The sequence below is a fragment of the Mastomys coucha genome, unplaced genomic scaffold (assembly GCF_008632895.1).
Source record: "Mastomys coucha isolate ucsf_1 unplaced genomic scaffold, UCSF_Mcou_1 pScaffold23, whole genome shotgun sequence".
Classification (NCBI taxonomy): Eukaryota; Metazoa; Chordata; class Mammalia; order Rodentia; family Muridae; genus Mastomys; species Mastomys coucha.
Genome location: NW_022196906.1, coordinates 47,171,672 through 47,198,752, shown reverse-complemented (window position 1 = coordinate 47,198,752; position 27,081 = coordinate 47,171,672). Strand labels below are relative to the sequence as shown.

The following is a 27,081-nucleotide window of genomic DNA, read 5'->3' as shown; positions in this document are numbered from 1 at the left end:
CCTTGAACTCAGAAATCAGCCTACCTCTGCCTCCTAAGTGCTGGGACCACTGCCTGGAGACTCCTGAGTTTTTGATCTTAGCCTTTCTGACTGGTGTTAGGTTGATTTGCAATTCCCTGATTAAGGATGCTGAACATTTCTTTAGGTGCTTCTCAGCCATTCGGTATTCCTCAATTGAGAATTCTCTGTTTATCTCTGTTCTCCATTTTTTAATAGGGTTATTCAATTCTCTGGAGTCTAACTTCTTGAGTTCTTTGTATATATTAGATATTAACCCACTATCGAATGTAGGATTGGTAAAGATCTTTTCCCAATCTATTAGTTGCCGTTTTGTCCTATTGACAGTGTCCTTTGCCTTTGAGGAGCTTTGCAATTTTATGAGGTCCTATTTGTTGATTAGAGCATAAGCCATTAGTGTTCTATTCAGGAAAATTTCCCCTGTGCCCTTGTGTTTGATGCTCTTCCCCACTTTTTCTTCTATTAGTTTCGGTGTATCTGGTTTTATGTGGAGGTCCTTGATCCACTTGCAGTTTAGCTTTGTACCAGGAGATAAGAATGGATGGATTTGCGTCCTTCTACATGCTGGCCACCAGTTGAACCAGCACTATTTGTTGAAAATGCTGTCTTTTTTCCACTGGGTGGTTTTAGCTCCTTTGTCAAAGATCAAGTGACCATAGGAATGTGGGTTTGTTTCTGGGTCTTCAATTCTATTCCAATACCATACAGTTTTTATTATTATTACTCTGTAATACAGCTTATAGCCAGGGATGGTGATTCCCTCAGAAGTTCTTTTTATTGTTGAGAATAGTTTTTGCTATCCTGGGATTTTTGTTATTTTCTTATTTTTTTTTTCTGAAGAGAGATGATGTTTGTAGGTTTCTAGGACTATTAAGAGCTTCCCCTACTTGGAGACTTATACAAGTTAGCCTGCTGTCCTTTTAAAAGTATGTTCCTGGACAATTGTTGCCCAGCCTCACACCTTCTGTAAGGGCCATGCAGAGATAGGTCAGAGTTGATTCTGCTCACAGAGTGGGTCTATGCCACAGCTGAGAGTGCCTGTATTGAGGAGACTGTTTTGTGAGAAGGTTGCTAGCAATCTTGTTCAGCCTTCACCCAATGGAGATATTGTCTCTATTATTTTGGCTAGAAAATAAACACATCTTTTGACACTAGGGGAAACATATTGGGGGGGGGCGCATTCCTCTATAACTTCTCAGGCTTTATGCTTCATAGACATTCTTTTTTTTCTGTTTGTTAGTTTTTTTCAAGACAGTGTTTTTCTGTGTAGCCTTGGCTGTCCTGGAACTCACTCTGTAGACCAGGCTGGCCCCGAACTCAGAAATCCACCTGCCTCTGCCTCCCAAGTGCTGGGATTGGATACATAGAAAGGACCAGCTGTTTTAATAAGTGATGAAGGATGTCCAGCAAAAACCTGGTAGACCCATGGATCCTTTCCCACTATACTACTGTCTAAACCTAAATAGTTAGGATTTCTATTGCTGCAGTGAAACTCCATGCCCAAAAGGCAACATAGGGAGGAAAGGATTTATTTGGCTTACACTTCCAAGTTGCTGTCCATTATGAAAGGAAGTCACTTTACAGGAACTCAAACAGGAACCGGGAGGCAGGAGCTGATGCAGAGGCCATTAAGGTGTGGTGATGCTTAATGGCTTACTGAGCCCACTTTCTTATAGAATCCAGGACCCAGGGATGGAACCATCACAATGGGGTGAACCCTCCCCCATCAAGCACTAATTAAGAAAATGCCTTGCAAGGCTGTACCTGGATCTTAATGGTGGGTTCTTTTCCTTTGAGGATCCTTCTTTTTAGATAACTACTTTGTGTCAAGTTGGCATAAGACTAGTCGGTACAGTTACATAGTAGCATAAAGTCAGAACTTTTTTCCATTTGTTTTTTTCTTTGATCTTTTTCTTCTAAGTTATAAAATAGAAAGATGACTATAGTTTAGGTGATCATGAATTCCAGAAATGTACAATTCTTTCATGTAGTAATCATTGGTTTTGCTTTATAAGGCTCTAAAACAGTTGGTAATTTTTGGGGTAGTGGACAAAGGAGATAAGTCAGTATTTCATAAGCAGTATTTCTTTGCTGCTATCATAGCACTTAGTATCCTGTATGTATTGTCATTTTGTGTGTTTCTCTTGCTTTCCTCTATGCCTTGGAATAGCTATTAACATTTAATTTCTGATTTCTGTTGTAAAAAGAAGTTAAATTATTTAGATGTTGAACTCTGCTAAACTTTGAAGTCCTGATATAGATTTAGATAGGTTAAATATATTGTTCTTTTCTCCTAAGGGCCTTGCTTTTCTTCTAGTATGTTTTTCTCTTTTTTGGTATTAACTTTTTTGAGATAGACTTTATAACTATATGACTCATCTAGCATCTAGTGAAAGTGGATAGCCCATTAATTTTTTTGGTGTGCTCAATCTCTAGTCATCATGCCTATCAATTTTAGAATGTATTTAATATTAAATAATTCTAATATTTATTAAATATTTAATAAATTAAATATTAAATATTTAATAAACTAAATATTAAATATTTAATGTTTTTAATATTTAATATTTTAATGTCTCATCAGATTTGTTTATTCTGAATCTTTCATATGAATGTAACCACAAGTGGCTTTTTTGACTTGCCATTCACACCCTCTCTCTCTCTCTCTCTCTCTCTCTCTCTCTCTCTCTTTCTCTCTCTCTCTTTCTCCTCTCTCTCCCCTAATTTTTTGAAACATAGTTTACTATGTAGCCCAGGCTGGACTTAAACTTATGATAGTCTTCTGCCTTAGTCTCCTGAGTGCTGGGAGTCCAGATTTGACTCAATAGTACAATGTCTTTTAAATGCTATGTTGTTATATATATCAGTACTTTACTTTTCAAGGCTGAGTAATGCATTTTAGACACATACTGCTTTTGTTTATCCATTTATGAATGTACATTTGATTTGTTTTAATGCTTTTGGCATTTTAAATGTAATATTGTTGGAAGTATATTGATGTATGCTTTTTTGTGGGAATTTATTGTTCAAAATTATTACTTAGGAGTGTTGAGTTTAGTGCTAGTTATATGATTAAGATTTTGAGTTATCAGATTGCTTTTCAAAATGGCTACACTCATCAGCTGGGTGCTGATTCTTCCATATACTCATGTCACTGGCCATCATCTCGATGTATTGCTTTTAATGGGTATGAAGGATTGTCACATTATCTCTGTACTGTGTGTGTGTGCTTGCACACATGTGTTTTTCTTTCTTTGACATGTGGTGAGGTCTTTGTTTATAGTTTGGCTGATGATACAGAGCATAAATGCTACAGGAATACCTGGAAGGAGAGTATATAAGGGCCTATGAAGACAGGAATTAAGGTTAAAAAGTATTTTGCTAATCATTGAAGTTATAAGAGCTTTTAAGGAAGGGAATATCATCATGAACAAGGAAAGACTTGAAGATAGAAAGGTATTATGTTTTGATTGGAAACTAGTTTGATTGTGAATTGTGCCAGAGGTTCCAGTGTATCAGTTTCAGTTTGACAGGTCCATCAATGTCACTTAACTTTTTATCTATAAAGTAATTTATAATAGATCAGTGTAGTCCATGCTTAAATGATTGATAGCAGATAGCTTCCTTACTATGTGCAGAGTGATCATTTATTTGTGATAGTAATTCCTAGATTATGTAGAATTATTAGCCAGAATAATAAGTGGAACTTTAGCTGAATTGGCCAAAGTCCAGTGATATCTGAGACCTATGTCTTATATGTTTTTGAGGAATTTTGACATGGTTACTAATTTCCCATTTCAAGAATGTGAATCAGGGTGATAGTAAGGGATGTAAGAAACATGGCAGAGAAATGCCGTATTTTTAGATTGAGGATTTTGGAAGCAAAATGTTTTGTGGCTTCTCCTTGAGCATTGCTTTTAATTTCTGTGGAGATTGTTTACCTGTTAATATCTCTGGCCCAATTCCATTCTTCATTCTTTTTATTCGTACTATTTTCTTTCTTTTTCTTATTCTGTCCCTTGGGTTAAAATTAAGTACCCAATCGACTGTATTCAAGTCTGTCCCCCAAAATAGCTATCAAAATAATTTTAAATAGTTAATATGTACTGATAATGAACTTCCTCTTGCTTAATATATTATAATCTTCAAGTTACTGATTTGTGGAGTTGTTCAAGTTGATACCATGCTTATCAATTCTTCTATGACTCCTGGTTTTTCTGGGCATACTGAGTTCAGCACTGTACTTCATAGACCAGTAAGCACACACAGTAGGATTGAAGAGATATTTACATAGTAACTTCAGGTATGGTGTAATAAATTTCTAATAGATTGAGCCTCTTGAAGATAGGGTAGAATTTTGGACAAAATGCAAAACCTAAATACTTTAGAGTGAGCAAAAGTAAGCAGATTTTAAAGGGCAATCAAAAATTCAAGAGGGCTGGAGAGATGGCTCAGCAGTTAAGAGCACTCTCTGTTCTTCCAGAGGATCCCTAATTGTACTCCCAGCACCCACATGGTGGCGAGCAGCTGTCAGTAACTCTAGTTCCATGGGATCTTATGCCAACTTCTGGACTCTGTGGGCACTGTGAAGGACACACAAGCATGTGGGGAAAACAACCATATACATGAAATTAAAAAAAAAAGTGTTTCAAGAAAGGGCTAGCATAGGGTAGGGTAGATTTCCTATATTGCTAACGTAGTTCTGAGAATGAGCCACAGTATCATTGTGAGAGACACACTCCTATAGATGTTTGAATTTTTTTTACACTTATAATTAAAGAAAAATTTAAATTTATTTTTGGTTGTTGTTTTGAGGAATGTACAGTGAACAAGCTTGCTAGAGAATGAGCCAGACTTCTGGAAGAGCCACAGACAGTGAAAAGCTCCCAATCATGGTAGTAAAAACTTTAACTTTGTTTTGACAGCAAATGATAGAGAAGCTGATTAAAAAATCAGAAGGCATACAAAGGCATTGTGAATCTGGGCTATGTTATCAACTACTTTGGCTTGTTTGGTATTGGAGAACAGCATAGCCAAGAACTGCAGAATGCTCATCTTTTGGCTCTTATGTTATATTTTTAATGCTCTGTATAGTTGGTTATATACATGATCTTATCCAAATGGTCTGGGCAAGGAGTAAAACACTGGGTCATTAAAATCATTTCAAAACATTTTATAAAGGGTTGAATATATCAGCAGTGTGTACTATATTATAGTTGAATTAAAATAGAAATCAATAGAACATATTCAGAAGCATAAAAATATCAGGAAATTGTGTCTGTTTAAGGTTGTTTAAGGTTTTAAAACAGTGCCATTGCTAATTATCTTTTTTGACTTCTCAGCTTTTATATAACAATATTAAAGGTGGTCATTAATGCTAATGAGAAGTCAAATAGGTTGCATATATATTATTGGAATTCATGTCTAGATATTTTTGAAGGCTAGAATAGTAATGACAATAAAAATTATCAATGTCAATACTGATTTATTATACTTGTGTTAATTTTTCTGTGGAAATATCAGCAAATATCTATTCATTCCAGGTAGGGGACCATTGATAGACAAACAAAAGTTTTTGGTAAGCCATTGAGTTTGCTGGATTTCCTCACAGGAGGATGGTTGACCCCCATGTAACTTTATCATTGAAAGATCTCACCCCAACATAGGTGATAATCTACCATCAGCTGCACAGATCGAATCCTCCTTTAGGTTAACCTTCCTACCTTTGACATATTTTAGCACTTCCAGAGACAGCAGATAGCTGGACAGAATTACACACAGCTGAAGTATGGGAAGAGAGTGACTCTAATATCAGGTGAGGTGATAGTGACATTTCCCCATCTCCTTTGAGAGAAGTCCAGTTAACCACAGCTGCTTTGATTAAGGTATTCATGGTTAGACAATGTTCTGGCAATGTGACTGTTACTGATGGGTGTCATTAAAGGGATAGAACATTGCTTTGGTATTTAGTTCATGTGCTCAGCTTACTGACAGGTCTGTTTTATAAGGTAAAAACTTAAAGTGTTTTTGGTAATTAAAGGTTATAGACTTACTCCCTTATTTGTCAAAAAATGAAGATTTAAGTTTTCAATTAAATACTTTGTATTCTGTCCTCACACTTTTTAAGAGATGTCACTGCTATTCTATAAATGCCAGTATACAGCACATGCAAGACACTATAAAGTAAATTCAATGAATCATATTTAATCTATAAAAGTTTGTTAGTGATGTTCTTTACAAGAGTTCATATCAGAACTTGAGTATGTAATCATTTAAAGAATACACCATTTCAACTAGCTTAATTTTATTGAAATAATCAGAATTGCTCTTGTAAGATTATTATTATAGTAACCATTTATATTTTTGTAGAATGTCTTTTTGGTAAGAAAATAAAGTAAAACAACTTTTGAGAAGTATAGTTTGTTGAAAGTTTAAATAGAACTTTTCAGCACTTCATTTACTTTGGTGGGTAATTCTGTAAATACTGTAAAAAAATTATTTCGGTCTTGGATTTGTAATTTATTTTTAAAAGATGGATTAGGTCTAGTTACGATTGAAGCTAACATTTTCAAAATCTGTATCAAGTACAGCTGTTTCTGTGAAAGTCATAATTAATGAAAAGCCATATTAAGATTCTGTTATGAAGGAGTCAGTTGGAGGGTCATTTATTTATTTCTTTTCCTTTGGGAAACAATTAGGAAAGCTAATCTCAAAGATCTTTTGTTTCAGTATTTTTAGCAATGAGTGATGCTGTAGGAACTTGTTTCATCTTTCATTATGGCAGGCATAGTTCAAACTGAAAGTCATATAGTTGCTTATATTATACTTAAGTTAAAAATTTGCTCTCCAAATATGTAAATACAAAACCAATGACAGATGTGAATCCCAAGTTTTCTATTAATTTGCTAAAATATATTGAGTTATATCTGTTGAGATAGCTCAGCAGGTAAATATGCTTGCCACTCAGACACATGACTTGAGTTTGTTCTCCAAGACCCATATTGAGTGAGGAAAGGAGAGAATAGCCGGACAGTGGTGGCATACGCCTTTAATCCCAGCGCTTGGGAGGCAGAGGCAGGCAGATTTCTGAGTTTGAGGCCAGCCTGGTCTACAGAGTGAGTCCCAGGACAGCCAGGGCTACACATAGAAACCCTGTCTTGAAAAAACAAAAACAAACAAACAAACAAACAAAAAGTTGTTAAAAGTCCTTAAAGTAGTCCTGAAGCTTCTACGTGCAAGCATTGGGACAGGCATATACATCCATAATGGATAAATAAATGTAATAAGATTTTTTTTTTAAATTTCAAGTTTAAAAAAAGATTTATTATTTTATGCATATGTATTTTGCTTACATGTATGTAAATACTATATGTGACTGTTGTCTTTGGAGGTCAGAAGACATCCTCAGATCTCCTGGGACTGGAGTTAAAGAAGGTTATGAGTTGCCATGTGGGTGCTAGATAGTGGCCTTTGGTTCTTTGCAAGAACAACAAGTGCTTCTAAACACTGAGCCCATTCTTCTTTTTTTTTTTTCTAGACAGGGTTTCTCTGTGTAGCCCTGGCTGTCCTGGAACTCACTCTGTAGACCAGGCTGGCCTTGAATTCAGAAATCCGCCTGCCTCTGCCTTCCAAGTGCTGGGATTAAAGGTGTGTGCGACCACTGCCCAGCACTGAGCCCATTCTTCAGCCTGTAATAAGATAGCTTTAACAAAAAAATGTCTTGATCTATTTTTATAATATTTCTGTATATCAACTTTTCTATTATCTTGGGCGTCTGACTTTTTCTCCTTAACCTCCACTTTCACTCTCTTTTGCTAGGGACCTTCAGGTCCCTACTATAGCAATGCTTCAAGTGCACAAAATACATTATTCTCTAAGTACATGAGACCAACTCTGATCTTAAAATATTAAAAGGAAAATGCCACAAATAATGTATTGTAGTTGCTTACCATTCTGAGTACTATTGTTGTAGGCTTTGTTTGTTTGTTTCAATGTAATAAGATTGTTCATGGCCCAGTAGTATATGATCCAAGAGCCTAAGATGTTGGATATTCACTGTTAACTAGGTCAATAAACATTCTGGAAAAGTGGCTCTACATTAAGATTAATGACATGGACTCTTGCTCTTTTATGTACAGTGGAAGTAGGCTTTATTAAGATTTATATGAAAGGACAGTAGTGCCTTATATATGTTCTTCAAGGGCTTTGGGGTGGGGGTAGGACAATTGTCTTGCTTTCATGAACATGAGAGTCAGTACTGTGCACAGTGGATATTCTGCATGAAATTAAAGCAGCTGGAGTATTATATTTCTTTTTTTTTAATTAAATAGTTTTAAATACACTATATTCTGATTATAGTTTCTCCTTCTCCAACTCCTCCCAGATCCTCCCCACTTCCCCACTCAGCCAAACCTATACCCCTTTTATCTTTCACTAGGATTCAAACAATCATCTAATGAAAAAAATAAATAAAGATAAAATAAAAATTATTCCTAATGACATTCTGCCTACTCAGGAGTAATTCTATGGGTACATTCCTTTAGCAGAGATAGTTTCTAATTCTTGGTCCCCAGGCAATGTCAAGTACGGGTTCCACCTGATACAGTGGGACTTAAATCTAATCAGATATTGGTTGGTTAGTTCCATATGTGTTGTGCTTCTATTGCTCTAGTGCATATTGCAGGTAGGTCATCCTAAATCTAAGGATTTGTAGCTAGGTTAGTATTAGTCAGTAGGGGTGGAGGCTCTGTATAGGCACCAGCTTGACTTCTTCATTTACATGAGTTGTATGGGTGCTGTCTTCAGCAATAGGACCTTACTGTTATTTTGTGGAGAACAATCAATAGCTTTGGCAATAGCCTGGGTTGTTTGGGGGTTCCTATGGGGCTCCTTTGGCCCAGTTGATTAGTTGTAATACATTCTCAGAACTGCTGGCTTCATTTGTTGACAAGAGATGTCTAGTTTGGGCTCTATCTTCCTTGTCCTAAATGGATCCCATTTAGATCACCTTTATACATGTATATATTTTAAGAGTCTTATATTAGGTTTCCATTTGACCCCACAAATAGCCCTTATTTTTAGCTGTCTGTCCCTTATTCCTTCTTTTGTTTCTTTCCCTGTTTGATCCTTCTGTTCCAGTCTCCACCTCTGCATCCACTCATAACTGTCTATTATATTTCCCCTTCATAGGGTATTGACCGTGCCACCCAGTCACTTACTCTATACCTAACCTCTGTGGTTATATGGATTATGGTATGCTTATCAAAAACTTAACAGCTAACATCTGTCGCGTCCGCCCAGACCAGCAAGAAAGACGCGACCCCAGCTCTTCCTTTTAGCAGTTTATTCAGGAAAGTTTTTAACAGTCTCCCTCCTCCTGCTTCTCCCTCCTTCTCCTGCCTCTGGAGAGCCGTTACTTAAACCCCGCCTCCCTGCCATCTAAGCTCCGCCTTCCGGCCCACCCTCAGCCTTTAAGTACTCCCAAGCTTAGCCAATCCCAATGGGCCACGTGGCAAAAGGGGATAGGTCACCAAATGCAAAAGCAACCAATGGCAGCAAGCTTAGCCAAATGAGGGCTTGTTTATGAGACCTCTTGCTCTCGGGGATGGCAGAAGCCAATGCCATCTCGGGGCGCAGCTGATGCGGCTCTCCACAAACATCCACATACATATAAGCAAATATATACCATATATTTATTTTGGGGGATGGGTTACCTCACTCAGGATGATTTTTCTTTCTACCTCTATTTACCTGTGAATTTCATGATTTAATTTTTTAACAGCTGAATAATATTCCATTGTGCAAATGTATCACATTTTCTTTGTTCATTCATTGACAGACATTTAGTCTGTTTCCAGTTTCTGGCTATTGCGCAATAAACATAGTTGAGCAAGTGTCTCTGTAGTAGAGTGGGAGTCCCTTGGGTAATATACCTAAGAGGATGGAGCTGGAAGTAGATCTGTTCCCAGCTTCCGGAGGACCTGCTACACTGATTTATTTCCACAGTGGCTGTACAAGTTTGCACTCCCACCAGCTACCGATGAGTGTTCCCTTTATGCTACATCTTCACATCACAAGCTGTCATTTGCTTTATTGATCTTTGCCATCTTGACTGGTGTTAAGATGAAATCTCAAAGTAGTTTTGATTGACATTTTCCTCATGTCTAAGGTTGTTGGATATTTCTTTAAACGCTTCTCAGACATTTGTGTTACTCTTTGAGAATATTTTAGTTCCGTACCCCATTTTTAAATTGCACTTTTTCTTGATGTCCTGTTTTCTTAGTTCTTTGTATATTTTAGTTACTGACTATCAGATATGTAATTGGTGAAGATATTTTCCCATTATGTATAGTGTGGCATGTCCAAATGATGACGTACTTTACCATACAGAAAGTTCAGTGTCATGAAGTTCCATTTATTAATTGTTCTTAGTACCTGTGCTTTTAATGTTTTACTCAGAAAGCCTTTTCCTATATTAATGAGTTCAACACCATTCTCTACTTTTTCTTCTATTAGATTTAGTATATCTGGCTTTAAATTGACATCTTTGATCCATTGAGTTTTGTGCAGGGTGAAAAGTATGGATCTACTTACATTCTTCTACATGTAGGCATCCAGTTTAACCAACATCATTTGTTGAAGATGCCATCTTTTTTTCAGTGTATATTTCTGGCTTTCTTTATAAAAAGTCAGGTGTCCATAGGTGTGTGGATTGATATCTCAGTCTTTAATTTTATTCCATTGTTTAATGTGTGTTTTTATGTCAATACCATGATTTTATTACTATAACTAGGTAGTACAATTTGAAGGTGGAAATGGTGTTGTATATATATCAGTTATTTTAGTATTCAGGCTTATTTTTAGCTGTCCTGGGTTTTTTTGTTTTGTTTTGTTTTGTTTTCATAAGAAGCTAAAAATTGTTCTTTTCTAGTTCTGTGAAGAATTAAAAGTGTGAAATCTTTTATGAATTTGCATGTTATCCTTCTCAGGGGCCATGCTGACCTCTCCTGTATCATTATGATTTTAGTGTGTATGCTGCTGAAATATGTACCTGTTACACATTTAATCTCTTTGATTTAAAACTAGTAAAACTTAGCTAGTGTAAAATAATTCTTGCTTTATAAATTATTGTGTTTTTTTAGATGTCCTCTATGTTGTCTTTCCAACCCCTTTTTTATTTTATGTACTTTTATTTATAAGTTTGTGGTGGTTTGACTGTGTCTAGCCCAAGGAGTGGCACTGTTTGGAGGTGTGGCCTTGTTGGAGTGGGTGTGCCACTATAGACTTAGGCTTTAAAACTCTCATCCTAGTTGCCTGGAAGTCAGTCTACTCCTAGCAGCCTTTAGATGAAGATGTAGAACTCTCAGCTCCCCATGCACCATGCCTGGCCGGACGTTGCCATGCTCCCACCTTGATGATAATGGACTGAACCTCTGAACCTGTAAGCCAGTCCCAATTAAATGTTGTCTTTCTAAGAGTTGCTTTGGTCATGGTGTGTGCTCACAGCAGTAAAACCCTAACTAAGACAATGTTTATAAATGTTAAGATGTTTATACTAGGTACTGAATGTATTAAGCTCTTCTGAGTATTTGTTTGAACAAAGCATAATGCTAAAGAAAAAGAATGACAATAGAATAGTAAGTCCTTTCATGGAAATTCAAGAAATCCCTAGATTTTAAAAGAATAATACAGTGGAAGCCTAAAGACATTAAGAAACTAATGCAAATGCAGTTTTGATTAATTTGAATAAATTAGGAATATTTTTCCTCAAACTTAATAGAGTTTTCACATATTGGACAGTGGTAATATGCGGTAAAGTTTCCACTGATTCTCAACCGATTTCAGCTTGTAGCTCTCCCTAGTTCATGGAGTAGGTAAAGAGTGACAACCTTAAATAATTTGATATTGATTGTAAAGTATGGGATAGATAGTAACACGGAACTTATATGTTTTAAGGGTGTCCTGGTGGCTTGTAGGCTTGGTCCATATTAAAATATTCCTACTGTTGATCAGTTGGTAGAGTGCTTGCCTGCCATCTAGATAAGCCTGGGTTCAGTCCTCAGCACAGTATAAACTGGACATGGTGGTACATGCCTGTAATTCCAACACTAACTAGGAGGTGGAGCCAGGAGAATTAGTGATATTTAGTTATATAATGACTTTGAGAGTAGCCTAGGCTAGTCTCAAACCCATTTACCAACCACCTGACCACCTGACCAACCAAGCAACTAGCCTTCCTACTCGAAGGTGCAAATTATTAAAATTTTTGGAAACAAAATAGATGGGTAAGAGTCTACATTAGAGTGGTAACATTTGAAGCTTTAGAAGGGTAATAAGTCGAGGTATATTACACAGTTAGCTACAAGAAAGAGTTGGATCTTGTTTATAACTGCTAGTCTAGGAAATCTGTGTCAACAGATAACAAACCTCTTTCCCTGTTATAGCCCTTATGGGGTAACCAGGAGAGCAGCCAGAGTGTCAGAAAGGTTGAATTTTCATAGACACTTCAGACTGAGGACTTACTGTGTAGCTTGGCTGGTCTGAAACTTGCTCTGTAGATTAGGCTGGCCTCAAACTCACAAAGATCTGCCTACCTCTTCCTCTGGAGTGCTAGGGTTAAAGTTGTAGGTCGCCATGCCTGGCCTACACAGATACTTTTTACTCAGTTGAGTTACTCTTTTGTTTTCTGATTTTAGACATCAGTTTCATTTGTTGGCCAGATATCAGGGACTCCCACTTGATAAGTGGATGTTGCTGATGAGGAGTAGATGTGAGGCAGAAGCGGATGCAGGCCGTGCCGTGTGGCAGTCGTGCTGGTGCTGTTATCCTTTGGGATTTATGTTTCCACAGGTGTTAGGAAAGCTACAAACTTGTTAGTTAACACCAAACCAGTGAGTTCGAACAATATAGTTAAAACATACAAATTCTTGCTGTATATAGATGAAAGCATTTATTGTAAGAAAGTCCTCAACATTTCCTAGGTCTTCTTAGTGATTTTGTATGATTTTTGTAGGTATTATAAATTTAATAGTATGAGTGAAATATTAAAATATGTTTTTAGTTGTGAGTTAGCCTTGGGTAACTGTTGTACATCTTTGGGACAAATTAGTTTCACTAGAACAGCCATGCTGTGTTTGGTTAATGATTCTTTTTAGACTTCAGCAGTGGTTGACTAGGTGAGACAAAGACCCCATGGCCTATAATACCTAAAATATTGTTTTTCTCTTTATAGTTTTATTTATTTATTTGCACTTATTTGAGCTAATAGAGCTTATAGATCTTTATGAGTATTTCCTCTTTGTCCCATTATGGCTTCTCAGGTTATTACATAGAGAAGCTTATTTTTATGAGACAATATAGGGGAATAGTTAATGTCGACTCAGAGTAAAACTTCAAGAGTTTAGATCTTAACTCAGCTATTTATAAACTATGACTCCTAAGAAATACTACCTTTTAGGTTGGTAAGAGGGACTAATGATAGCACTAGCCTAAAGGATTGTTCAGGAGTTAAATAACTATACTTGAAAAATGCTAGCTGTTTTCAGTTTAGGGTTTTTGTTACATTATATTTTGTTTTTATTTAATTCTGAAGTGAAGGAAAACTATTTCAAGCCCTATTTCATGGGATGTTGCTCTCTCTCCCCATTTAGCTTCCAGCAATACTGATTATCTTTTTAGTGTCCCTATAGTTTTCTGCTTTAAATATGTTTGTTGAAATAATAGGTTATGTAAATTACAGTAAGCTTTATTGAATGTGATTTGTGTTAATTGATTTTTTTAAAAAAAAGTATGTTGACTTGGCAATGATTCTACCAGAGATTGTTAATGTAATGCTCATGGAATGTTGGATGGTGTTTATGCAGACGCTGTATCAGTGCACATATGGTCCTATGTAGTTGGATTTGTTTGTTGGGTTTAAGATACAGATTTTACTTGGTCTTTGTTTTACATAGTGCTAAGTTTGTAAATTGGTTCCTCTATCATCTTTATAGGTCTGCTATTCCAGTAGTACAGTGTGAACTTTTTATTTTTCAGTATTCAGGTTGGCGACTGCTTTTGCTTCTGGTTTTTTTTCTTTTTTTTTGGTTTTTCGAGACAGGGTTCCTCTGTATAGTCCTGACTGTCCTGGACCTCACTCTGTAGACCCAGGCTGGCCTCGAACTCAGAAATCTGCCTGCCTCTGCCTCCCAAGTGCTGGGATTAAAGGCATGAACCACCACTGCCTGTCTCAGGTTGGCTTCTTTTAGAGGCCACCATCAGTGAAGCCTGACTGAAGCAAGGTCATGTTCTCAAGTTGTAGAATATTTATCCATCCAGTCTTTCTTCATGGATTCTAATGACTACTAGTTTCTTTTTCTTATCTTAGAGTGAAGAAAATGTGATTATGTTTTAGTAAATTACAGTGAATATATACTCTGTCTTGGTTTCTCCAATTTTCTGTTCTTTCTTGAAAGATGACTAAATTGTAAAGTCAGTGATTTGATAGAATATTCTCTAGTAGTTCCTCTGATATTCAGGTGCACATTCAATGATCTTTCTTGATATATGAAAAAGTTGTGAGCAAGTACAGCAAATGTAGAACATTTGATTGTAGCCTGGGTATGTGCTGAACTTTCTGTGAAATCGTTCATCCCATGGTGTGGGCAGAGAAGGCAGCTGAAGAAGATGCTGTGTTGGGCAAGGGGTGTGACCTTTTAAAGCTGGTAGTCTGTTTTTATTTCAGGTAAATGTCAACATTCTAATTTCAGTACATGCCTCTTTTGTTTTTCTCTCTACAAAGACTTCCTCACTTTCTGTCTTCTGTCTCTTTTCCTATCTATATACAAGATGTTTAATTTCCTAAAATTCATGTTCTGTGTCAGAATGTCTGATTTATAAAAACTCAGTTGTTCCTCTACCTATTTGTATGAGTTACATCTGTTAATTATAATTTTATGCACTTATTTGGGTAAAATATTTACTGGTAACCATATTTTTTCAGTAGGAGATTATTTTGGGATTTGGTAGCAGATGTATGCATTTGGCACTCTTCATTATGATAATTTGCATATTTGTCAAGGCTCTTAGGTCCAGTTGCCAATAGTTTTGTGGCCTACTGTGCCCTTCATAGCTTTTTGTCTAAAGGGTATTTAGCTTTATTAATACCATCCTTAACATTTTTGCCGTCTTGGAGCTGGAGAGATGCTACAGCAGTGAAGAGTCCTTCCTGCTCTCCTAGAGAACCCGAGTTCAGTTCCCAGCACCCATGTCAGACTGTTCACAAGTGCCTGTAACTCTAGCTTCCAGGGAATATGGTGAGCTCTTCTGGCCTCTGTGGTGCGCGCGCGCGCACACACACACACACACAGAGCAGACATATGTACATATAATATAAATAAAATCTTAAAACAAATTTTAGCTGCTTTAGTAATGAAGTTTCTCTTGCCTTGTGATTCTGTTTTGATTTGACTGGACTCTGTAATGCTACTCCCAGAACTATGTCTTCTTAGAAATTGCCATTTTGCCTAACTCTCGTTTTTTTGTTATTGATACTTCTTATTTTCATGAAGAAACCATTATTTAAAAAGAAAGCTTTAGCCAATGTAAAATCGCATATTTGTAAGGCATAATTTAATATTTCAATGTATGTACCTATTATACTGTAGTGATGCAGGGTAGTGACATTAGCTACATTTCATCACCTGAATATTTTTCTGACACCCCTCCCCTTTTTTTCTTTCTGGCCCTTATAATTACTCTGTTTCATGGCTTTTTCCTGATCATCTGTTACTTTCAGCCTTCCTGTATTCTGCCTTCTCTGTTGTGTGTATATATTTCTTCAAACCCTAGCCACAGTCAGTACACCTAGTTATACTGTGTTGTTGCCTTTCTACTCCATATACCTAGGAAGCTTCAAGTCAGGTGTAATTTGACTGTCCACCTTCCTTATGTTTATGCATGGTTACCACACTGTGCCCCTCACTGCTACTGCTGCTTCTGCGCCATGGTGGCTGCATCAAATTTTCATGATTTTTTTTGTTCCCTGTCCCATCACTGCTAGGAGAAAATGTTTACCATTTTCTAAATAAACTAGATTCATGGTGGTTAGTGGTGGATAACATAGTGAATGGACATGTAGTGTAAGTTCATGTTGGTGGGTATTCAAGATCTTTGATGATGTTTGTTTCATTTTAAAAATTTATATTATCAATTTATAAGGGATTTAAATACCATAAGTAAATGCATATCAAACATTGAAACAAGCTTAGATAAAGTTTTTGGTTTTGTAAAATATTAGGCTAGGGTAAGTGTAGTAATAGGAATGTATTTGTTTTCTGTGGTTTCTGTATTTATTTATTCTTTATTTATTCTACTATAAGGAAGTAAGAACTTACTATCTTACTTCTCCTCAGGCCAGAGTATTAACTAAAACTCACATGGCTAAAAGCAAAGGGTCAGCAGTAGTGAACTTTCTGTGCTGAGGGGTAAACTGTTTTCTTATTCCTTTTTAGCTACCAGAGGCTCTCTGCCAGAGGTTCTCTGCTAACCTGTTGCACAGGTGTGCCCAGAAGCTCTTGTTCCAAATGAAGCTAAATTCTTTCAAGTTAATAGTTAACATTAACCACTATAGTTCTAAGCTTTATTTTTCACAATGCTGTATGTTCTTTGTTTAATGGACAGAGCCATTCACTGAAATTTGTTGAAAATCATCAGGAGTAGAAAATTGAATAACCAAAGTAATTGATTCACTAAAGGTGTATTATTGTACTTCTAGTTTTGTGACAGGTACTCATTTTTATATTTGCTACTTACCACAGAATGTTCAATTAGACAAATGGTAGAAATAAAAAGTATGAAATGAAAAGTTTTCAAATGTTTCCTATTTCATTTTACTGTGGTATATGATATGATTTCAAAGAACTTCGTTAGTTTTTTGCATTTTTCTTTCATAATTAGGAGATGGTATGAACATCTGTCAAAGAAATAGATTCAGTGAGCCACTGGATCTCTTTTCAACTTCACTGACTACTAAAGCCAGGGATGCTTTTCAGGAATTCTGTTTTAGATCTGTTCTGAAGATAATTCTATTCTGTATACATGCCCTTCCCTCCTTTGGAGAAACATAATCTGGAGATAACCTTTCTTTTTGTGGTCTGAGACAGTTTATTTTGCTTGGTAATAACTGTTAGAACTGGAATTATAGTTTTGATCTTCTGATTGTAATCTTTCTAAGTGGCTGTTAATGCCCACTATCTTCCAGTAAACGTCTGGCTTGGTGAGCCTGCTTCTACATTGTTGTGCTGCTTTGTTTCTGATGAGAGCTCCTTGTTAGGTGGAACTTTTGCAAAAACTGTGGACCATGGATTATCAAGATGAGGATTGTAGAGAAAGAGTCAAACATGAGTTGAGACCGGTTGTGAGACATTTCAGCAGCTTACGTAGAAGCTTTTGACTTCTACCATTTGGGGTAGGAATAATACTGAGGAAGCAGCATTACATAAGAAGTAAGAAGACATGGATTGCATGGAGATCTATACATACAAATTTGCTGCAACATGTATTTGGTAAAAGCATAATGTAGAAACCATGAGAGATGTACAATGAATAGAGAAAAAAATACATTATTAAGTAAATCTGTATGGCATTTTTAGCAGTAATATATTAAAAAATCAAAGTTTGAGGTAGTACATTCATTAAAAGTGAGCATTATTGATATTTATTATTTACTAGTTCTTCTGAGTTGCTTTCCTAGCAGTTGGGTTAGAATAATAATCCTTTTAGATTGAACTTACTGTTCTTGATTTTTCTTAAATTATTTTAAAAAATGAAGGCCTGCATATATTAAGATGAAAAATTATCAGCAAGTCATAGCTGGCAGGGCTTTTGTCTCTCCCAGTAGTATACACGGGTAATGGTTCATTTACTCAGTCTGGGTAATTTACTGAATCTCTTAACTATTGAGAACATTAATACTGCAGCCTACCAGGTGTGAGTCAGAGGTAACCTTTCTTTAACCATTTGTTCCAAACTCTTAATGATTTTCCATAATCATTTTATAAAAGATATTATAAAGCTCTACCAAGAGCAAACAAGTTGACCTTATTTTAAGTATTAGACATACTCATCCAAAGTTAAAGAAAGGAACATTTTATGCATTAAAAACATTTCACTGTTGACTTTTATTACAAGTGAAGCAGTAGTAGGAAAAGTTTTTACCAAGTAACTACTAAAATAAATCTTAATAATACAGTTTGGGGATTTTAATGGTCTGAAATATGTGGGCATCTTAATTCTCCAATACTCTTTACATGAAAGTATTTCAATAGGAGACTGTGTTCTACCTAGAAAAAGGCCCAAATATGCCAAAATGAAAGTTAATTATTAGTGAATCTTATTTCTTAATTTCAAATATGTTGAGGTATTTTCATTGGTTGATACATTATTCCAAGAGTAATTTTCTAGCTATATCAAATATGGATCAAAAAATTTTCTTCTTTTTAATACCATGTGCTTGTCTCTTTATATCTTTATATAAAATAATGAAGAATTAAATTTAGTGTCATAGAATTGTATGCTTGGCTTCTAGAGAGAACAGTGGAAACAATTATAGTTACTGAATAATTTAAGGTTTCAAAAAACTGTTTTCTAAGAAGTTTGAAAAAAGGCAATAAGTGTTTTATAAAAGTTATAATGTAAATTCTGACAGTGAGATATGTCAAGCTAGTTTAGATCTTTGGTAAAACTTGTGGAGTTTGTGAACTAGATGTGATTAGCATGGGTGAGGAAAAGGAATGGACAATAGTTCCCATTGCAAGTACTTTACTTCTCTACTGCGCCATTTTCTGAGCAGGAAATTGCCAGATTAGGAATTCCAGAGGCTATATGAAATGTTTCATGTGTTTCTCTTTTAAAAGATACTGTCAGTTTGAATTTTGGCAGTAGGATGAAAAAAAAACCTCACGAATTCTAAAAGCAGTGTTTTTCTTCTAACCCTGTATTTATAAAAAAAAAAAAAAAAAAAAAAAAATCTGCTGATAAGGAGTCCATAAACCTTTATGAGACCTTGATCAGTTTTTCTTTTTGGACAAAGTCAGCTAATGTAGCACAAGCTGGCTCAAGGTTGTTATGCTTCAACTTTAGCCTCTGGAGTGCTGGGATTACATGTGCATACCATCATGCCTGATATATTTCCAAACTTTTAACTTGTTTTGAAATACAATTTTTATCAACTGAAAATTTTATATACTATATTTTGATCATATCTACCACTACTCTTCCTTTATCTCCTCCCAGATCCACCTGCCTCCTTATTGACTTATTTTCCCTATCCTTTCCTCCTTTTTAAAAATATGGCACATTAAGTCCAATGTGTGCTGTCCATATACTTCTGTGTGTGGGGCCATTCTTTGGAGTATGGTTGATCTACCAGGGGTCAAAACTTTACAAAACTTCGATTCTTTGATCTGTAGGACACTATCAACTCTCCATAGTTCTTCAGTTAGGTGTGGGGCTCCTTCTATCCCCATGCTAGAATATTGATTGACAGGCAATGCAGGTGTTTGACTTTGAGTGTGCCAATCTTGTCATTTTCAAAAGACATTGTTTTGCTCCAGTTCTCCCCGACCCCTCTGGCTCTTTACAATCCTCCTTTGAACCCTTCCACAGTATTTCCCAAATCTTGGGGGAGGGGTTTATATAGATGCCCCATTTGTGGCTGAACTTTTCCTCCTGTTAACTGGACCATAAGTCCAATTAGACAAGTGTTTGTTACTGCCAAGATGGATGCCAGCATTGTACCTTTAGGGATACCTTACTGTACTGGTCATTGTTATAGTTCATTGTTGTCACAACTGGGTAGGATTATTGATTGATTGCTTCACTTCCTTGGCAATTTACATAGTAAGTTTTGGTATTATGAAAGCTAGACTACAGGAAGGAGGCTTTCTGGATTTTGAATCTATTAATTTTTTTCTAGCTTTCTAAAAGATACTTTTAAAATATCTTTCTAAAATAATTGAGTTCTCAGGTAAGACCGATCCCGTGTCTTAAGTATGCAGTGTCTTTAGGGTTGCCTCTAAGCAGTTGAAGTTAGGTGCCTATTGTTGAACACATCAGAATTGTTTTCATATATATAAAATGATATGTGTCTCTGCCTTCATGTTATATAATAAATATTTTGTCATTTTCATGGAAGTATTTGTTGATATGGTTCACAGTAAGACTCTTTTTTCTTTTCTTTTTAGAGAACTGACATTATTCAAAGTGTTCCTTATATATTGACAGTAGGTTCTGATGGTTTTCTTTCTTTATATATAAAAGAATCTGATTCCCATTTGTAGAATATTTTTGAGTCATGCCTCAAAGAAATTCTAGTCACAATACAACTGGTATATATCAACCTTTTTTCCTTAAACTTGATCATTTTTCTTTTTTAGTTTTATGTTTTGGTTTTAAAAAAAAATACCTAATGTTTATAGTCTTATTTATTTTTAAGCAGACTAGTCTGTAGTACATGGCTGGGTAACTAACACAAGTTTAGTGACCTTATATCTCACTGTGACTTGCAGAGTACTTGATGAATTAAAAGATTCAAAGGATAGTCATTATTTCTTTTTCTGATTTCATTTCATTGCATTCACATTAGAATAGGCACTGTAGATGTTGTACTAAGGGTGATGCTGTCTAAGGGAGGATAGTGTTACTGTTGTCTTAGTTTCATAGGCTTCTAAAATGATCACTCTCACTTGAGTTTTCATCTGTTTACTCCTACTAATGTCAGGAAAACTCATAGTGCATATACTTCCCCCCGAACCCCCCAAAAAACTATCTAAAAGATACTTGTAAAATAATCAAGTTACCAGGTGTGATGGTTTGTATATGCTTGGGCCTGGAAGTGGACTATTAGGAGGTATGGCCTTGTTGGAATGGGTGGGGCCTTGTTGCAGTAGATGTATCACATAATTAATAAATAAAGACCAAAGAAACAACCCCACCTATGTCTAGCTTGGTGAGACAGTAGGCCTATTGGGTTTACTTAAGAACCATTTGCAACTTCAAGGCTGTTATATCACTAAAATATCCATCACACTATGGGTAATGACTAATGAAAGCTGTATCCTCAGCTCTCTGCCCAGCTTACAGGCAGCTCCACCGAAGAATGTCAGTCTTCTCTTCTCCAGCCATTGTTCAAGGCTTATCTCAGAGAGGGCCTTGCCAGGCTTGTAAACTTCTAGGTTTCCTCAGTAGTTGTACTTGCTTATACAGAAAAGGTATGGTATTTCTGCTTGTTCCAAATATTCTTCAATATTTGGTATTTAGAGAATGGACAGAGATAGTTTGTATATTTATTTATTTCTTATCTAGTTCTAGTCATGACCTCTATAGAGATGAATTGGGACAGAAAAGGTCAAACAAATGAAAAATTTCTTAATTTACGATTAAAAACTTTTAAAGGGTAAAATTAGGATCCCACATGGAAGTGATAACTTGAAATAGTCACATTTGAACTCTTTGTACACTTGGAGCTAGCGAAAGCTGCTTTCAGTGTTATAGCTCTGAGAAGCATCACAGCTCTTTGAAGTTTCAAACCACCAGGGTTTTGGACCAGCAGGTCTCAAGGTTGAGTCACAGGTTGGAACAGCAGGCTTGGAGACACAGGTCTCAAAAGTGATGGGTCTTGGAGAGTAAGAAGCAGTAGTAGGGATGAATTCCTTTCTGTAGTAGAGCATGGAGTCAGGAAGTTGAGGCCAGATGGATTCCCCCTGCCTACAACTACAAGTCACGTTTAAAGCCTGACTGACTTCCCTGTTTGTGGAGTCTTAATTGAAGGCAGTCTCCTTCCACCACTACCTCTGACAGATCCCAGCAGTCTGTCTGTTCAGAGTTGTACAGACTCCATTATGTGGAACTGTATGGGTCCTCCCTGGCTGAATGTATGTATGTAAATGATGTATAAAGTGAAGAACCACCTGTTAAAATTGGGGGAAGAAAGCTGAACACTTCCAATATGTTCCTAATTAAGAAATGTTTGCGAGTCTGTTTCGTGTTACAGTGGTATGGAAGCCAGACACTTAGGTGTCAAAAGGATGTCTCTGGAGAGTTTGGGCCCAGGAGTTTCTGTTAGTTTGCAGTTGCTATAGCAAAGTTGCCTTTATCTTAGCATCCAGAGTTGATGTCATGATGTGTGTGTGTGTGTGTGTGTGTGTGTGTGTGTGTGTGTATGTATGTATGTATGTATGTATGTATGTATGTATGTATGTTCTGGGCCTATTATGCCAATTCTCATTCAACCCCTTTCTGCTAAACCCCATTTGGTACTCAGCTGTTGTTTTGCGGACAGCTGGGACTGGCTAGTCTCTATCCTGGCAGTGGGTTGGCAGATTCAGGCTCCTACCCCCAGCTCTGCTTTTATAGCTTGAGCTCCTTATCACAGTGCTCCAGATCTGAGGTCCCTTCTACCCTGCGTAGTATTATCAAACTTTAAAATTTAATGCTGTCCCATTTGGGTTATTTTATATTATTATTATTTATTATCATTACATTTATTTTGTGTGTATGTCTGTGTGTTGTATACCATGGCACAGACGTGAAGGTCAGAGTACACCTTTTGGGAGTTCATTTGCTCCTGCTATGTGGGTTCTGAGCATCCAACTCAGGCTGGCAGGCTTGGTGGAAAAGTGCCTTTAATATCTGTGTCTTTTCATTGGCCCTATTTTGTGCTTTTTGATGAGTAGTGATATTAGGAATTTTTCCATGTACTTTTGCTTCATTCCATATTTTTGGCAAAGGAGTCTAATTAAATTCCTTTTTTGCTCCTTCCCTCCCTCCCTCTTCCCTCTTCCTTCCTTCCTTCCTTCTTTCCTTTCTTCCTTCCTCCCTCCCTCCTTCCCTCCCTCCCTCCCTTCCTTCCTTCCTTCCTTCTTTCCTTCCTTTCTTCCTTCCTTTCTTCCTTTTGCCGTCAAAGAGTGCCTTACTCCTTTTTTCCATGTCAAGTGCAGTCTCACTAGTTGATTGCGTGATTGCGTTCTGCCAGTATTCTTCATTGGATTCTCATTCAGCAGTGATTTGAATGAATGGTCTTGATTTCCTGGAGAGTTGTGTACAGATATTATTCCAACGTATAGGAAAAGTTAACTCACTACCCTCTCTCCCCGTGGATGCTTGAGGAATTTTCTTGGGAAACCTCTAGTGGAGAAATGCTACTCAATATCTGTATCCTTATTTGTCCCTTGCAGAGATTTCTCACTCCTGGGCACTTGTATCATAGTAATCATTTATTTGTATGTTCACCTTCTCTGTAGGGTAGGTATCAAGAAAACAGAGACAATGTCTGTTTTGTTTTCATATCACAGGACTAAGTACCATACCTGATTCTGAGTTGATGTTCAAAAAATACTAGTGGGGATATGGGTATTGATCACTTAGCGTGCATTGTTCAGCTTTAGTTTTGTAGTGTAGTTATAGCTTTGTTGTTTATTTTTCATTTAAAGCCTCCCTTTGTATTTCTGTTCTGTATCAAAGTGAACATCTAAATATTTGTAATACTGTTCTTCACTTGGCTGTGTTTCCCTTTAGCATTGTTCTTCTTTCTTGTTATTTATATGTGTGCTTTGTCTGCCTAGCTAGAGCTAAAATACTTAGTGACTACCTAATGATGTGTGTATTTGGAGCATCTAGTGCTAGACCTACAGTAAATTAAATTCTTGTTAATTAATGGACACTTATAGGGATGCATGAGATGTTTCAACTATTTACTTGAAGAATGTTGCCTTTGTAGTATTTATGGTTATTTATTCTGTTTTTTTCTGATGATGATTTTATCATTTATTATTATACTCTTTAATATTTGGTTTATTACTTAGTTTTTCTTAGAAAAGAGATAGAGGAGTTGCTACCTTTTTTTGTATCCCTGTCTGTCTAGTATGTAGAAATGGAAATATGCATTGGGTGTTACTTGAATTTGTGAGGTGTTCATGAAAAGTAGTCTTTTGATTTGGTAGCACAGTTGTTCTTAAGTGCAGTTCCCACGTTGTTGAGGAATATGATGATGATGCATGCTGTCTGCAGAGAGAATGCCCTGTAGTTCTGTAGAGTATGCACCAGGCTGTCATAATTGGTGGTTTGAAGACCAGAGTATGAGTGACTTTTGTTTGGTCTGAATGTTTTAGACCATAGTTTTCTAACATTAAGCTTCAAAGAATTACCTTTACTTCTGTTTATTATTTGTTTTGTCAAAGGCAATTACATTGCTATTTTGTAAAATGCCATGGAATCAACAAGTAGATTTGTAGTGTGTTGGCTTTTCCTTTTCTCTGTTTTAAAGCTAAGTGTTAGATGAATGTTATAGAAGTGTTTTAAAGTATTTTAATTTGTGAAATTGTTGTTTCAAGATTGGTGGCAGCATGGTGTTTGCAAAAAAGTTTCTTATAGGTTAGATGCTAGAAGACCTATAGGTCCTGAATTTATATTATATCGTATTATATTATCATATCATTATATTTTACCATCACTATAGAGTTTCCTCATCTCCTATATGTTAAATATTCTGGTGTACCCTATTGTAAAATTCAAATAAGAATATAAATGGAAGTGTTTATAGCTTATGCGGTACAAATGTGTGAAGTTGCCAGATTGTGTGTTTGAAATGACATTATTAGATCAGCTTCCACGACAACCTCCTCTTATCTTCTTTCCAACTCTTTATGATGCATCCAGTTCCCTCAAGCAGGAGTCCATTCCCCTTTTATAAAATGACTTTTAAGGTTTCTTTTTATGTCTATGTGTATGCATGACTCTCGATACCTTTTAAATTAAAACACAAAAATAATGGACGGTAGAGTGAAAATTAGATCAGGTGTATTTTACTCTTCAGCCTGTGATGTTGATCAACATACGTGCTTTCAACTCTCTTACCACAATTATAGTAGAATTGACGACACACAGGGAATTTCACTATTTAGAGAAAGCTACTAATTAAAGGTAGTTATAGGAATCTTTAATAAGAAAAGGTATGTATAGAAATGTTAATATGACATAGTTTCAGGGCATTTATTTGTAGTCAGGATAACAGAATTTCCCTTTACCCAACTGGTTTGTGTTTGATAGTCAGTGCTGCTCAAGCTATTAGTAGGAACCCAGTAAAACTTAGAATCACAGAAGTATGGGTCTAAACATATGTGGGTTTTTTTTTTTTTCCCCCCCGAGACAGGGTTTCTCTGTGTATCCCTGGCTGTCCTGGAACTCACTCTGTAGACCAGGATGGTCTTGAACTCAGAAATCCACCTGCCTCTGCCTCCCAAGTGCTGGGATTAATTGGCAGGTCTAGACATTTGTAACAGTCAAGTAAGTAGTAATGAGTTTTTATAAAGTCCACTAAATCCAACCATATCCTACTTCTAACTCAAAGGATATCTGGTATTGGCTATAATTTTCTTCTACTCCACAGCCTTTTATTTTGTAATAATATTTTTTCTTTAAATAGCCTTTTATTAGTATACAAATAAATAACCAGATAAAAGTGAATCATTTGATTTCTCTTTTTTATTTTTACAAAGTCTATGATTTTGAGTTTTTCCACAAATTATTTCTACTCAGGGCATGGCATTTCTTTTGAAACTGGTTCTGATAAATTTCTATTAAGTTTCTTTTCTTTAGTAGTTTTCTCAAACTTTCGTCATGATGGGATTTCATTGTTTGAAGCAAACAGATCCTCCTCTCCCTGACTAAAACAAAATGTTTCATGGATGCATTTACATTAAGTAGAAAGACACCTATGTATATATTTGGAAATTTGTTCTCTTGAGTAAAAATTTACTCCATCTGTTGACAGAGGTTTGAATAGCGGAGTATATAATTGGATGACAATTGCCCCATGAATTAATCTTTTTAAGTTTGACCAGAACCAATTTTGTATGTGCAAGATATATTCAGTTGTTATCAGTCCTTCAGCTTATATACAAATGCAGCATTGAAATATTTTCACTCAAAACAACCTGTTAGGATCATACCTTCGCCTGCTATTATAATACAGCTTAACAGACAACAAAGCATTGTTTCCAGAACAGCCATCAAATTTGAAGTTATTCTGTGGACTCAGTATTAAGAGACCCGTGCTCTCTCAGTATCTCCTGCAAATGTTTACTTCCATTTCTTCTTTACTTTGTTTTTCTAATAAATGATCTTTTTTTATTGATTGCCAATAGTCTTTTTCCAATCTATTAGACTTAATTCAATATGGGAAGGTATCTTTTGCCTTTGTTACCTTTGTTTTAATCATTGCTATTTTCACATCTCAAAGGCACACACTATATAAGTCTTCTTGAGTTCACATAAAAATACTTGATATATGGTTTTATGTTCTCATTTGTGTGTGTGTAGACCAGAGTCTTCCTCTATCACTCCCTACCTGATTTTTGAGACAGGGTCTCTTATCAAACTTGTTGCACACTGATTTGGGTAAACTGGCTTTTATCAGCTTCCCCAGGGCTGGATTACAGATGCACAGTGGCTTAAAAACGTCTTTTATTTAGTTGTTGACAGTTTCATACACGTGCACAATGCATCTTGATCTTATCTATTACCAATTGTCCCTGGAGCCTCTCCAACACCTCCCCACCTTCATATCCTCTCTTCCTCCTCCTTTTTTTCTTCTTCTTCCTCCTCTTCCTCCTCCTCCCCCTCCCTCTCCTCCCCTTCTTCCTTCTTCCTCCTCTTCTTCTTCCTCTTCCTCCTCTTCCTCCTTCTGCTCCTCTCCCCCTCCTCCTCCTCTCCCCCTCCTCCTCCTCTTCCTCTTCCTCTTCTTCTTCCTCTTCCTCTTCCTCTTCCTCTTCCTCTTCCTCTTCCTCTTCTTCTTCTTCTTCTTCTTCTTCTTCTTCTTCTTCCTTCTTCCTTCTTCCTTCTTCTTTGTTCTTTCTTCTTCTTTCCAGTTAGTGCTGCCTATGGGAATGTTGAGTGTCCCTGCTAGCTTGCTCCTGTGTAGTTTACAATAGCTGCAGTGAATTCACGAATGCAGATGCCCTGTCATATCTTCACAAGATAGCATTTCACAGCACCTTTACTGTCCTATAACATTCTTTCCACCCTCTC

General features: G+C 36.3%; 1 protein-coding gene and 1 non-coding gene across 2 annotated transcripts in view; one reads left to right on the top strand and one right to left on the bottom strand.

The window, feature by feature from the left end:
- The window catches only part of Ddx10 (DEAD-box helicase 10), a 146,283-nt gene that overhangs the window by 44,767 nt on the left and 74,435 nt on the right, over positions 1-27,081 (top strand). The gene's annotated exons all lie outside the window — the stretch shown is intronic.
- LOC116074046 lies at positions 10,963-11,064 on the bottom strand. Its single transcript, XR_004112029.1, has one exon. It is a non-coding gene; the product is annotated as a U6 spliceosomal RNA (small nuclear RNA).